Source organism: Asterias amurensis, chromosome 11 (assembly GCF_032118995.1).
Source record: "Asterias amurensis chromosome 11, ASM3211899v1".
NCBI lineage: Eukaryota > Metazoa > Echinodermata > Asteroidea > Forcipulatida > Asteriidae > Asterias > Asterias amurensis.
This window is the reverse complement of record NC_092658.1, coordinates 3,477,074-3,491,313: the sequence shown is the minus strand read 5'-3', so window position 1 is coordinate 3,491,313 and position 14,240 is coordinate 3,477,074. Positions and strand designations below refer to the sequence as shown.

At 37.1% G+C, this 14,240-nt stretch overlaps 1 protein-coding gene across 5 annotated transcripts in view; it reads left to right on the top strand.

Moving 5' to 3' along the window:
* LOC139943734 (RNA binding protein fox-1 homolog 3-like) overlaps nucleotides 1-14,240 on the top strand; it is a 221,926-nt gene that overhangs the window by 63,951 nt on the left and 143,735 nt on the right. The gene's annotated exons all lie outside the window — the stretch shown is intronic.

The window sequence follows — 14,240 nt, the reverse complement described above, 5'->3', positions numbered from 1 at the left end:
ATAGTAGGGCCAAATTTAAAATCTCAAATCTCAGTGTTTGAACTTATTTCCCTTGAAAAGAGTTGACTGAGTTGACTGAGTTGACTGAGTTGATGGAGTTGACGGAGTTGACTGAGTTGACGGAGTTGACGGAGTTGAGTTGACGGAGTTGACAGAGTTGACGGAGTTGAAATGATTATCATATAATCATGTCAGAGTTAAAGGAACAAAGCTATAAAGTCTCAAATCTCAGTGTTTTAACCTTTTTCCTTTGCAAAGGTCTTTGTGAGTGTTTGAACTTATTCTCCTTGAAAATTTGTTTGGGCTAATCCACAAGGAGCATTTAGTCACTGATGTCAAAGTTTAAGGACTAAAGTTAAAGGTTAAAAGGTTAAAATCTCAGTGTTTGAACTTATTTTCCTTGAAAAGTTCTATGTGTTAATCCAACAGAAGCAGTTAGTCACTGAGTTGACTGAATTATCATATACCAGGCCCCTTCCTAATCTGACGTTGCCATTGGCTCAGGTTTAAGGGGCATGGAAGTACCTCTAATTGAAAAGGAAGTTGTGTCTCATACATGATACCCTCCTCCAATAAAAAAAACCCCTTAATTTCTATGGTTGCCTCTCACTTCCTCTGTGCATTTCACTCGCCTGACACCCGTTCAAGACTCCTTAGTCATCTCCTCCACATCACGTCATACAAACTTGTTGGCGCGGCCATTTTCTCTCTTGGTTTTTCTTGTCGGACTTTACTTGTACTTTTGCCGGTGGTTGTCTTCAGCTTTTGACGTTTCAAACCAGGTATCTATCAACTTCATGTTTCTTTGTTTTATTTATTACGTGAAACGACTGTTAAGCCTAAACAACTTGTTGACTTTGTGAGCAAAGTTTGTCTTGAAAACCCCTTTGTCTGCAAGTGATTTTTTTGTTACTGATAAGTTTTTCCCATAGATTTGTGGGGGTTGTTTGAATAAGGTATCTATCAAATTAATTTGTCTTTGTTTTATTTACACAAATTCTGCAATTTGAATCGGAGTGATAAAAACATTAAACCTTTGAAACTTGGTGACTTTAGGGTCAAAGTTTGTTTTGAAACCACTGTGTCTGTAACTGAAGTTTTTTTTACTGATCAGCTTTGTCCATAAATTCATGGAGTTTGTCAAAAGTCAGATTATCAATTGAGACAGAAGAAACCTAGTTATATCTATTGATTTCTTTGAGATAACACCTCAAGTTACTCAAGTTACATCAAATCATTGTTAAAAGTTTCATAAAGATTAGGCCTACTTTACTGGTTTCTTTACTGACAATTTCGGTGAAATAATGGGGTTTAAGAAATAGTGCTTATGAGTACAAACAATCGGAGCCCAATTTCATGACTGTGAGTACTGTATGCAAGAAATAGTAATAATAATAATGGAGTCTTATATAGCGCCGGTATCCGCAACAAAAAGGTGCTCATGGCGCTCGCTCATGATAAAAAATATTTAAAAATGGTTCAATAGAAAGGAACAGAAATAAGTATGTTGAGAATCGCTGGTCAACATTTAACTTCAAAGAGATGAGTTTTGAGGGCAGTTTTAAAAGAAGATGTCGTATTTGCAGTCCTGACTATTCCACACCTTCCCCGCAGTAAACAAGTAAGAGCGTGCTCCCCATGTGTCCACAAGGAGACGTTGATCGCCTGATCTTAGGTTATCTGAAGAAAATATGCATATTTCACAAGTTATGGTAGCAAAGCATTAACACTTGTGTCTTTGAGTGTGCTTCAAGTTACTAAACATTCTTCACTTATTGAACAAATTTAAAAGTTCCAGCAAAACTACTTATTCAAACATTTCTGGTAAAGAAACTGACAAGTGCACCCCTGGTTTTACTGAAGTATTCTTCGCTTACTATACTCTTAGTACTGAACCAATGAAGATTTTAGTCTTGTGAAACCAACTCTTGGTTCAGGAAAAAGTTCAAGCTGTAAACTTTGTGGTCTTGGGGAATTTTACCAAAAATTTAAGCCCTCTTGGGTGTGCCCTCTGGATGTGCCAGCGCTCCATCAACTGCGCCATCTTGCCCTAAAAAAATTGGGGTTAGCTTCCATTTCCTTTGTGCTAAGCAGTGCTAAGATAATTTTTTGAAGGGAAAAATTATTTCTTTATTAAACAAATTATTAGACATCCTAAAGATGCAATCAAGATTTTGTTTAAATTCAGAAATTGTGTTAATCTGTGATCAGCTTCCTGTTATTGAAAAATGGGTTTTACTCCATTGGGGTTGGAGCTCGGAGGAAGGGCTAATAGAGCAACAAGGCTGGACCAATTTAGACCAATTTGAGCATCAGTCAGGATGAGTCAAGATAAGAACATGTATAATGTGACCTTTGACCCCTGATCTCTGCACCAATTGTCAAAGGTCAGGTTGCATGTCAAAGTATTGACAAAATGATTGGAGGGTCTCCTTCGTTGTTAAGAAAGTATTACAGAAATACATGGAGAAATTGAAATTAAAGAACTAGATCATGAAATTGAATTATGAACAGCTGTTTCTATTTTTAATAGTTTTTCTCTCATTTGAGATTTGCGCAACTTGGTAAAAAGTTAAAAACAAAAGATCAACTTTTGTTATCATTTAGGCTTAAAAAGTTGGGGCTGGGGTAGTAGTCTATAATGAATTTTTTTTATCTTTTAGGCATGGAAAGTTTGGGAAAGGGATAGGGGTCTAAAAGCAAGTTAATTTCTCTTTTGAATAAATGTGATGCTCCTTGCTTACACCAGACATTATCGTCATTATGCAGTTTTATGTGTTTACACTGTCATAATTTCTTGCGGTCATAATCACTTATATTTGTTTAGCACACTTCCAATAGCACAAAAAGCTCCAATAACAGGGTATTTTATAGGAAACGAGAAGAAATGTTTAGTTTTGTTTGGAAAAAACCCCAATAAAAATGGAAAAACCCACGCAATTGAAACCCTAATGCACATAGGTTTGATGTGAACCAGGGTCCATATAGATTAAAGGCAGGGAAAATAATCCACTGAGCCAACTTTATTGAGCCCAATTTTATAGAGCTGCTAAGCACAAAAATTTGCTTAGCATGAAATTTCTTCCATGATAAAAACAAGATTACCAACTAAATTTCTATTTTGCATATTGCTTGTTACTGGTATTCAGCTGTTGTTTGCTTATCTTGAAAATCAAGTCGATATTTGGTTGGTAATCCTTTTTTTTTATCAAGGCAAAAATTTCATGCTAAGCAAATTTGGCTCTGAGTAGTGCATACAGCTTGCCTTAGTAGGCCTACTTTAAGGCAACCAGTTTATAGTGCTCCTCGTTTTTCTCAAAAAGGACTGGTAAAAAAAAAAGAAGAAAAAAGAAACTAAAACCAGTTACAACTGATTCTTATGAGAATTTTTTATTTTTATCTTCTCTCTTCCTCCTAATGGATTGTACTGTTGCATCTGACCATCCATCTTAACGGACGTGGTCTCTCTGTTGTCCCTGCATCCTCGTTTCTCTCATCATGTCTTGGCCTGGACCTCATCCGCCTCCTCCACCTTCCTTGGAATATGAACATGAAATACCCACCTTCTTCTATCCTGCGTATGGACCCATGGATTACCAGGTACGTGTACGAATTTGTTGATATTGAAATTAACACTTTACAAGCCAACTTTTTCAGGGCCTTGTCCTGTGAGGTAGTGTACAGGGCCAAGTTTCATAGAGCTGTTTAAGCACACAAAGTAAGCTAAGCACAACAAAATTCTGCTTTACCATGATAAGGTTACCAGCCAACATACCATGTCACGTGTTAAGTTTGTGACTGGTAATCTGCTCATAAAATGTCTGCTAAGCAGAATTCGTTAAACGTTGTTTTTTTCTGTTTTAGCAGCTCTATGAAATATTGGGCCCTGGTAGGCAACTGGGCCCAATTTCATAAAATTGTTGAGCAGAAATGATAGGCCTACTGCTTGACAAATTTCTTTGCTATGGAAAAATTGGGTGGGACACAGTCACAACCATGTAAACTTAATGTAATTTTAGCTGGTAACTCATTTCTGTTCAGCAATATTTGTCTGTGCTGAGCAAGTTTTTGTGCTTACAGGCTTTATGAAATTGGGCCCTTGCAGGGCTCTGCTTATCGTAAGCAAAGAATCAGCACTTACAGAAGTAGGGAATTTCATGCTGAAGCGTAATTTGGTGCTTGCCTGGTTGTGGCTGCTTAATGCGCCGTAGCACCTTGTAAACCCTTATAAGGTGCTAAATCATTGGGTCTCAGAATTCATCACTGCAATAACCTTATCTTTCTGAAAGTTTGTATATACTCAGCGCCTTGAGTACCTTGTTTGGTAGATACGTGCGCTATATAAGACTTCGATATTGCCCTTTAACTGAAGAATGGTGATCACAGAGCAGTGAAATCGGGCACTGCTCAGACAAAATGTTGTTGACAGATATGGACTGACAAGGTTATGGTTTAACACCTGCATATAATGATTGATTGGACTGTGTGACTTTCTCAAAATTGCTGAACTTACAGGTGTTTATGCGGAAACTTTAAAAGTTTTTCACAAGTTGTTCAAATGCTGAAAGTGTTAAAAAGTGTTTATTTGTTACCCTAAGACCATTTTTAGGCATTTCTCTTTTGACAGTTGTTAAAATAACTTGCCAAACCACATGGGGTTTCAAACTTAAAATTGCAAGAAAGGTCAGCTTAATGTGTAGAATGGAACTGAGTATAAACAGCCCCCTCTGTGATGTGACAGTAGATTCCAGTAGCAATCTTGTTAATTGAACCTACAGTACCCCCTCTTGTGACAGTCCTTGGCCAGCTTTGATTGAACCACAGTGAGGGTAATGAACTCAGTTTCCTTCACGCTGTGCTACAAATCAACCAAATTAATCGCTCAAAAAATAAAGTCCTTGTACGTTGATTATGTTCTCGGTAGGTCCTCTCTGTAATTCTTGTATGATGGACTTGTTTCGATCAATCAGGAGAAATTGGTACAAATTGGGCTCGTGAATCAATTGCAAATTGGAGACACAACCTAAACCTATTAAAGTGCTTAATATTGGTGTTTTTTTTAGGAGAGCCATCGTCCAAATCTTGTTAATTTTCAACTGACAAACATACCCCGCAAAAACAACCATACCTGCATGAAGAGTCCCCCACCTCTTTTCGTGTTAATTTTATGTTCTACAATTGAGCAAAATATGTTTACATAATTTGCCAACAGATAATTAAAGAAAAAATACAGAATTTGCCTTGCCTCATCGATGTAGGCTCAACTGTGTCACTAATAGCAGTTTTATATCTGCATTAATCTAAAGAGATTTAAAAGCAAAAGGCATACGTGCTATCTGACTGAAGAAAGTAACAAATACACAACATAAACTAATACACATGTTTTTTGTGTGTTTTTTTTGCCAAATAATTACCTTGAAGACAACTCTTTCAAAAAACCATTAACAGGAGTTCTTGAAATGCGTATATTGTCTTGCAATTTTTTTGAAATTCTGTACAATAAATGAAGGACCTAAATTGTAGTAATGATTGATGCATTTGTATGACAACATGTAGTACACATGTATGTGTAGATTATTCAGAGATAAAACGTCTACACCATAAGTCAAGGAACAGTCACTAAATTTATAAGTAACTATACAGAAACAGTTGTTTACTTATTGTGGTGATTTTGCCATAAATGGTCGCCTCCTGTTGTAGTCATTATTGGTTGACTTCAAGGTTCTTTGACTCATTGACTTCCTCCTTGGTAGACCCGCCACACAACTAGAGACCCGCCACACAACTAGAGACCCGCCACACAACTAGAGACCCGCCACACAACTAGAGACCCACCACACAACTAGACCCACCACCACACAACGCCCCCATTGATGGTACATGGAGCAACATCCTCTGGTGGTGGTCTGTAAACACCAGAGAGACCCTGATCCTTTCTCTATGGTAACACAGGCATCAATTTCACGAAGAACTTAGGACTATAGGCCTAGGATATTTAACAAAAACTGAAGGGTAGTCCTGAGTTAGGACGAGTATCTTGTCCTAACTCGAAATAGACCCACCACACAACTAGAGACCCACCACACAACTAGACCCACCACCACACAACGCCCCCATTGATGATACATGGAGCAATATCCTCTGGTGGTTGTCTGTAATCACCATAGAGACACTGGGGTGGATTTCACAAAGAGTTAGGACTAGTCCTATCTCAAGTTAGGACCAGTTACTCATCCTAACTTAGGACTATCCATGCAATTTGTGTATCTCGAAATCGACCCCTGGTCCTTTCTCTATGGTAACACAGGCGTCAATTTCACGAAGAACTTAGGACTATAGTCCTAGGATATTAAAAACTGAAGGGTAGTCCTGAGATAGGACGAGTATCTTGTCCTAACTCCAAATAAGACTCATTCTATAAATTACTCTTTGTGAAATCCACCCTGGGTCTCTACAGTGCTGACAAAATACCCACATTGTGGTAACTTTTAACTTGGGTTTATAAATCTGAACATTATAAACAGTGTATGCCTGGTTTATTCACATATTTATACAAAATCAAAGCTTGTCGTCAGAATTGGGGGATTACACAATAACCCTCCCAACAAAAAGGGAGATTACAAGCCTGAATTCCAGTACATTCTCACCTGTCCTACTTTGTACAGGAGAAACAAAGCATAGCATGACAGATACCCAGTACATGCCTCTGCAAGCTAGACAATGGAATGTCCTGTTATACATGTCAGCTGTCCTTATTGTCAGCTGTCCCACTGGCTGCAAAAGAACAGAGGCCACTCTGAAATTGTTAATGCAAACAAAAAATGTCTGTCATTAAGCCAGTTTAGAAAGAATTGTTGCCCCCTGGCTGGATTAAAGATGGTCATCATCCAATGTGAAGTGGTTAATACATATCTTATGGTTAATCTTCATGAAATCCAGCTCCATTTATACATTTCATTACTGTCTGTAAATTATTCGCTTTTTGGTTGGAATTCACTAATTCAAGGAGGGAGGATCAGACAGTCTTCCCTGATGAACACTTTAGGGGTCTACTCTTTACGTCACTGACATTTACATCATCTCAATGCTGGTGGGAAAATTGAGTCTTGTTACCATGGTAACACTTGTAAAGATTGACGTCAAATCCAATTGGTCATTGGAAAGGATTCAAACTCCATTATTCGAGGGGAGGGAAAATTTTTTAATAATAATTGCCGGAGTCTTCTGATGATTTGAATGGAACACCAACCCACGTAGAGCTTAAACTTCTTCCTCATCCCCCTTCCGTACCAAGGGTATTAGATAAAAAGATAAATTGTGTATGTCTTGATATACGCCTTTCTTAATATTTACGCATGAGGTACGTTACAATGCTAATCCAAACTGAGGCGATGGGAGCAGCTACTGCAAGTGATGGGGAAGTGCGCCCATAGCCTCATTTGGGGCAAGAAATAGACGTCATGCATAAATATTAAGAGATGCGTATTATCATATTGAGCATGATTTTTGTATTACTCATACTCATACAAATGACCAGAGCTCAATTTCATGAAGCTGTTAAGCAGAAAAAATCTGCTGAGCCAATTTCTTTGCTAAGCAAGAAATGGGTGGGGTTCACAGTCACAGCAATTGTAACTATATGGTATTCTGGCTGGTAACCTCTTTTTGCTAGCAAGATTTATTTGTGCTTAGCAAGTTTTTGTGCAAGCTGTTAAGCAAAAAATACTACTAAGCAAACAGTGGTGCACCAGTCACAACAACAATGTAAACTTAATGGAATCTTGGCTGGTATCTTATTTCTGTTAAGCAATACTTTTCTGTGCTTAGCAAGTTTCTGCGCTTAGCAAATTTTGGTGCAAGTTTTTGTGCTTACATGCTTTATGCGATTGGGCACATGCTCCTGACTGTGGTGCAGCCATCTTGTTTGTTTTGCCGTACTAAGGCTTGGAGGCAAATCTGGTCAGGTCCCGTTTGTATGGTTTTCATAATTAAAACTCTTGTTATGTTGATGAAGACGGGGAATATGGTCCACCGTTTTGTTTTGTTTTTGCCCTTAGTCCCTTTTTCCTGTCTGGTTGGATTGGCCGCTGGGCACGCTCGTCATCCTGAGCAGGTGATGGCTTTATTTAATTACTAAAATGTGGTAAAGTGATCCAGAAATCGTTATTGTTGAGTATTGGCATGCGACAGCCCAAATAATGAAAACATGAGCGCATTCTTTTATGCTGTCAGATAAAGTGTTTCTTTTTTCTTCAAAATGTCAATGTTTATCCTCAGGTTTTTATTTTTATTTTATCGAAATGGAATATTAAATTTTGACCTCAGATGGATTAAGAATGTTGGATTTTGACAGCTTTTAAAAAGTTTTAGACTTTCTCTAGTTGTGTATGTATTGAGAAGTGTGCAGTGTTGTTCTCCCCTAGGGTTTCTCGGAACTAGGGGGACCTTCTGGACTAAAATTTGGCAAGTTTGGCCTTTAAGCACGCTGAATTGAATGAAACAAGGTCTGATGAAACATTTAATCTTTGATGTTAAAAGCCCAGCTGTGGCAGTTTGAGCCAATGGTTTTATCTTTAGATTTTTTCATGGATTTGGGATTGGAAGACCTCCCCATTGCAAATTAGCTGCAATTGACCTGATATTATAGCTTGTGCATGTGGCAAATCTTGGGAATGCAAAATACTTTCAGCTCAATTCTAAAAGCAATTAAAAACGAAGGACAATAATTACAGGAAGATTCCTGTGAGAACAGTTATTAATTTGAATTAGTTTTTACTCACCTCCTTTGGCCTTGAAAAAAAATTGTCATTAATATCATCATTAATTCATAAAAAAATATAATAATATAGAATAGGGGAAGGGGATGAAACACAGTGCCCCATACCTCTCAGATACCCATTGAAATATTCCACAAAGGTCCAGGTCTAGCTGGTCCAGGGAAGGGTGTTGAGCTAACCCATCCATTGTATGGGGTTTAGAAATGATAGGCATTTCCTGTAATGCCCCGATGTGAAACCAAAACCAGTCATCATCGAAAGGAACTCCCTGTCTGCTCTTTTTGGGACCTTGTTGTTGTTGTGACAGCGTGTTACACATCTGTACTGGTTCTGGGTTATTTGAGATGTTTTATTTGTACATCTGGGTTATTTTAAGCGAAATGTTGACACTTTCAAACTCTGGCATTTACATCAATCCTATTTTTTGAGAAACTCTGTTTTTGCAAATGAGCAAATGGGTACCTTTAGCACACTTTGTAACTAGTAAAGACAACTTTATGTTAGCTTAAGGGTAACTTTACTGGTCTTTTACTCAATAGAAAACTTCAGTTGCCTCAATAGTTTGTGGGAAAAAAAAACACTTTGTCTTCTGAGTACCTTATCAGCGAATGTATTTATTCTTGATTGCAATGTACAAGCGTTGTCTGCAAAAAACCTGAAAAAGTGGTTGCAGGATACAGATATTTATCAAAAGTACCTTTTGTGCAAATAAAATAAATTGGCATTGATAATGAAATCTTCCAGGCAGGGTGGATTGACGCTAAGTTGCCGACTGACATTTCCTTTAAACCCAACCCCCACTAAATAAAAAATAATTAAAAAAAAAGAAAAGAAAGAAAAGGTCTAGACACTGATCTGAGACAGATTTTAATCAAAAGATTTGGTCCGTCTTTGTGCCACAAGGAACAACAATTAAACCCACTCCCCCAGCGTACTGCGCTTGATTAAAATAAAACTAATTTGCTGTGACGAACTGATTCTTAATTCTGTGTCTTTTTGCTGAGAAATTAGCCTTGGAAGTCTCTTACCAGTCACAGATTTCTTTATGATAGTTTTTGTTGTGATCTTTTTTGTCCCAGGTTTTTAGGGAAAGGCAATTTTTTCCCCTTTGTACATGGCGTTTTGGTGAGGGCTATATAAATGTCTACTTATGGCGAGGCAATGACCTGGGCATGGAGTCAATTGCCTCTGTTACCTCCATGAAGTATCCGGCACAACTTTTCTTTTACAGCAGAGTTTCAAGCAGTGGACAACATTTGATGTTTAACTTACGCTTTATGTGATTTAACATACATATGAATTAACAAACCTGTGAAAGTTTAAGCTCAATCAGTCATCAGAGTCATAAGAATTATATGTTTTCTTTGTGTTCATCAAATATTAAACCACAAGGGAAACTGACACCAGGTAAATTTTAAATGATTTCGGGTTGAACAAAGCAAAAGTGACTAGAGTTGGATTTGAACCAAGGACCTCTGAATTAACGTGCTGGCACTCTACCAACTTGCCTGTGAAAAATAAATTGTTCCGATACCTGCTGCTAAAGTATAGGATTCTGACTGCCTCTAGCTAACGGGCGATCTTGGTGTTCTAATGGTTCGACACCAGCTGCTTTAGAACAGCTGTGGGCATGGGTTTGAATCCCATCCAAGTCATTCCTGCAGCCGATTTCACGAAACTCTAGGATTAATCCTATCTCGAGTTAGGACGAGTAACTCGTCCTAACTTAGGATGGGTTCAATGTGTCCTACGTATTTGGATGCGGAACTTAACTCGTCCTTAGTCCTAAGACTAATCCTAAGTTAGGAAGAGTTTGGTGAAATCGACGGCTGTGGATATATTTCCATAGGACTCAGGAAAGTGACAGTGCTTTACACTCTAACCATATATGGGTAAAAGCAAATTGCATTATAAATATTGTTAGCATACTTGAGCCACAACTGTGATTTGATTTTGGGTATCGGCACCATGCTGGCACTTAATCTTTAATTAGAGAAGACAATGTTGTGCCCTATAGCAGTTCACCTTAAAATACCTCTTTGTCCAGTTGTACTCTCAGAGGCACTTGACACTATTGGTAGTTACTCCAAATAATTGTTAGAATAAAAACTTACTTGGTACAAGCAATGGAGATATGTTGATAGTATAAAACATTGTGATAAATGGCTCCATCTGAAGTAGGGTAAGACTTGAGGTAATTTCTCACTCAAATCACAGGCCTCCAGCCTTTTATTATGCATTTGAAAGCAGTTGTGCTACAAAGGTGTTATTTCTTTCATTATTCTCTTGCAACTTCCATGACCAATTAAACCCAAATTTTCACAGGCATGTCATTTTATGCATATGTTGGGATACACCAAGTGAGAACACTGGTTTTATTTGACAATTACCAAACGTGTCCAGTGCCTTTAATTGATGCAGTGTTGAAATCAAAGTCATGAAGGTAATCGACCCTCTTCATTTTTACTCAGGTCTTGAGACCAACACTTACATCCAGATCAAGTAGAGTCACCAACATGATGAGTTAGTTAACCCTGAGCTCGTTATGCTGCTAACTCATTTGCATATTGATGGAGGAAGTTTGGCAGAAAAAAAGTTTTAAATTACAGCAAGATCTTGGATACTTTATACCCTGGGAATGATAAAGGATAAAAGTGCAATGAAGTCTAACTTACAAGTACTCATCAAGTCAATGCCGTAAACTTTTTAAAGAAAAGGCTGTAATGATCAAGAAAAATGGGTAGACTTTTTTTTTTAAAGTAGATTCAGAGGTACATTATGGATGCTGCATTCTGAACAAGGGGTATTTTTAAACAATAAATTTTGAGTGTCCAGTCTTCTCACTGGCACTTTTTAGTGAAGTAATTTTTTTTTGCAATGTAGTCTATTTAAAGAAAATACTTCATTGATCAAGAAAAATGGGTGGAAACAAAAAGTTTTGTTAGATACAGAGGTACATTATAGATAGTGCATCCTGAAAAAAGGGTATTTTTAAATAATGAAAGATAAATTTTGAGTGTCCAGTCTTCTCACAGGCACTTATAGTTATTTAAAAAAATTGTTAAAGTAAAGCACTTCATGGAATTGTAGGCCTTGAAACATGTACAAACTGAAATATTTGTTTTAATAGGTTTTTTTTGGGTGTAATTCACAGCGTTTTGGCTGATGTATACAGTTCATCAAATGACATCTGTTCACTTAAAGAAATAAAAACTTGTGCTGCTGATGAAAGATGATGTTTATTATCCGTGTACTTCTTCTTGAGCCAGATAAGTCTGGCGATTGTACAGTGCAGAGTTCGTTTGACAAAAATCTAGCCCCGTGGGTGTTGAGTTTCATCCGGAGAGACGGGAAACCAGACTCTGTGCTATGATTACCATATTCTCAGTGGATTGAGTTACTTGTTAGTAACTCGGATCAATTTCACCTCAGGAAATCGGACAACGTCTTTGGGGAAGAGAAGAAGAAAAAAAAGGCTTTGGTATTATCTTGAAAAGACTGAGAAAACTGATCAGAAAAGGTGTAGAAAAATATGTATTATAATCGATGTGGAGTTGGTTACATGCGATAAACAACGATTGTATTTCAATTAAAGGGTGCGGGTCACACTTGTTTTTGGGTGTGCATAATAATTGGTGATTGAAAAAAAGAAAGAAAAAAAAAAAACATCGCAGATAACTGTTAAACTTGTATGGTAAAAAAGATGGTCGTGTTTTAAAACAAAAAGGTATATATTTTATTTAGGCAGTGGACACTATTGGTAATTACTCAAAATAATTATTAGCATAAAACCTCACTTGGTAACAAGTAATGGGGAGAGGTTGATAGTATAAAACATTGTGAGAAACAGCTCCCTCTGAAGTGAAGTAGTTTTCGAGAAAGAAGTAATTTTCCACGAATTTGATTTCGAGACCTCAAGTTTAGAATTTGAGGTCTCAATATCAAGCATCTGAAGCACAAACTCCGTGTGACAAAAGTGCTTTTTTTTCATAGTTATCACGCAACTCCAACGGCCAATCGAGCTCAAATTTTCACAGGTTTGTTATTTTATGCATATGTTGAGATATACCAAGTGAGAAGACTGGTCTTTGACATTTACCAATAGTGTCCATTGTCTTTAATGAATAAAACAATATATATTTGAACTTGCAAGTCGACATAAATTCATTGGATAAACATTGGTGCGTTTCAGTTAAATAATATAAGGTAAAACAAAATATATTTTTAATTGTTGTTTAATGTTCCCCAGTTGTTAATATTGAATGTAATAACAGTTCAGACTATAACATGGTATAAAGATGGTCATGGTGGACAGTTCCCTTTACATATTCTTATTCAAAATATAACAATTTTTAAGAAACTAGTCAATTTTACCCAGTTCTTAAAAAATTTAACAACTGGTAATCATCTTGTGTGTCCGAAGCTCGGATGTTTGCAAACAGTGAAAACATGTTGTGACCCTAAACTTCCACTTGTTTGTTATGTCATGGATATCAGTTCTGAAGGATAGGTCACACAAAGTGCAGATGCCGGTCTTACTTTCATTGCTTTCCATCATGCTTTGATAAAAATAACCTGTTCAACTGGAAAACTGTGTAAATAAATCTAGAAGAAAAAAAACTAAGGCCACTGCGTTTGGAAGAGACATGTTCTGATTCATAATTTGAATATTTTTGCCAAAGGAGTTTGGACTTCAGATCATTTTGTTTTGTAACCTGTAGCCATGATATTCTTCCTACTTTAACCTCTGATTTCTGATTTTTTTTTCTTTTTTTCTTTTCTTTTTGCCCTCTAGAATTGAGGGAAATTTGTATTTTAGCCTAGAAAGGAATTTGTGTAAATTGTGTTGTACACCAAATGTGGGTCAGCCCCCAAGTTGTACATTTACTCAACATAATTGTCCTACCTTTTTCCAAGGGCTAAATATCATGCAAGTTGAACCTTGTTTTGTTATAAATAAAAAGTGTTACCGCCAGCCAGCTCCATTGGAAATTATGCTAAAAATAATAATAACATAATAGTGGCTTCTTATTTATATGGATTGTGTGCCATCGTTGTTTAGCAACTTCATGTTCATCCGGTTTGGATTCATATCTGTCTGCTTCCTTTGGTTTATAAACAAGTCAGTGATTTTGTTTTGAAATAATCAACCAGGCAAGAAAAAGCCTTGGGGTAAATAACAAAGTCATCACCCAGCCACCGTATCAAATTTCATTTAATACATACCACCACAGCTTTACCCTGTGGTAATTACAGGGATATTTTGACAAAAACAAAGCATCCCCTCAATAAATAATCAAACTTGTGAGCTCAACACCACTGAAGGTTGACATTGGTTGTGATCTTTCATGACCTCTTGAAGGATTGACCTCACTGAGGTTTGACCTTAGGAGAATCAATCCCCACCTATCTTGAGGAAACAATCAGCCGCCTCTGTGAGTTAGTTATGAGGTGATAAATATA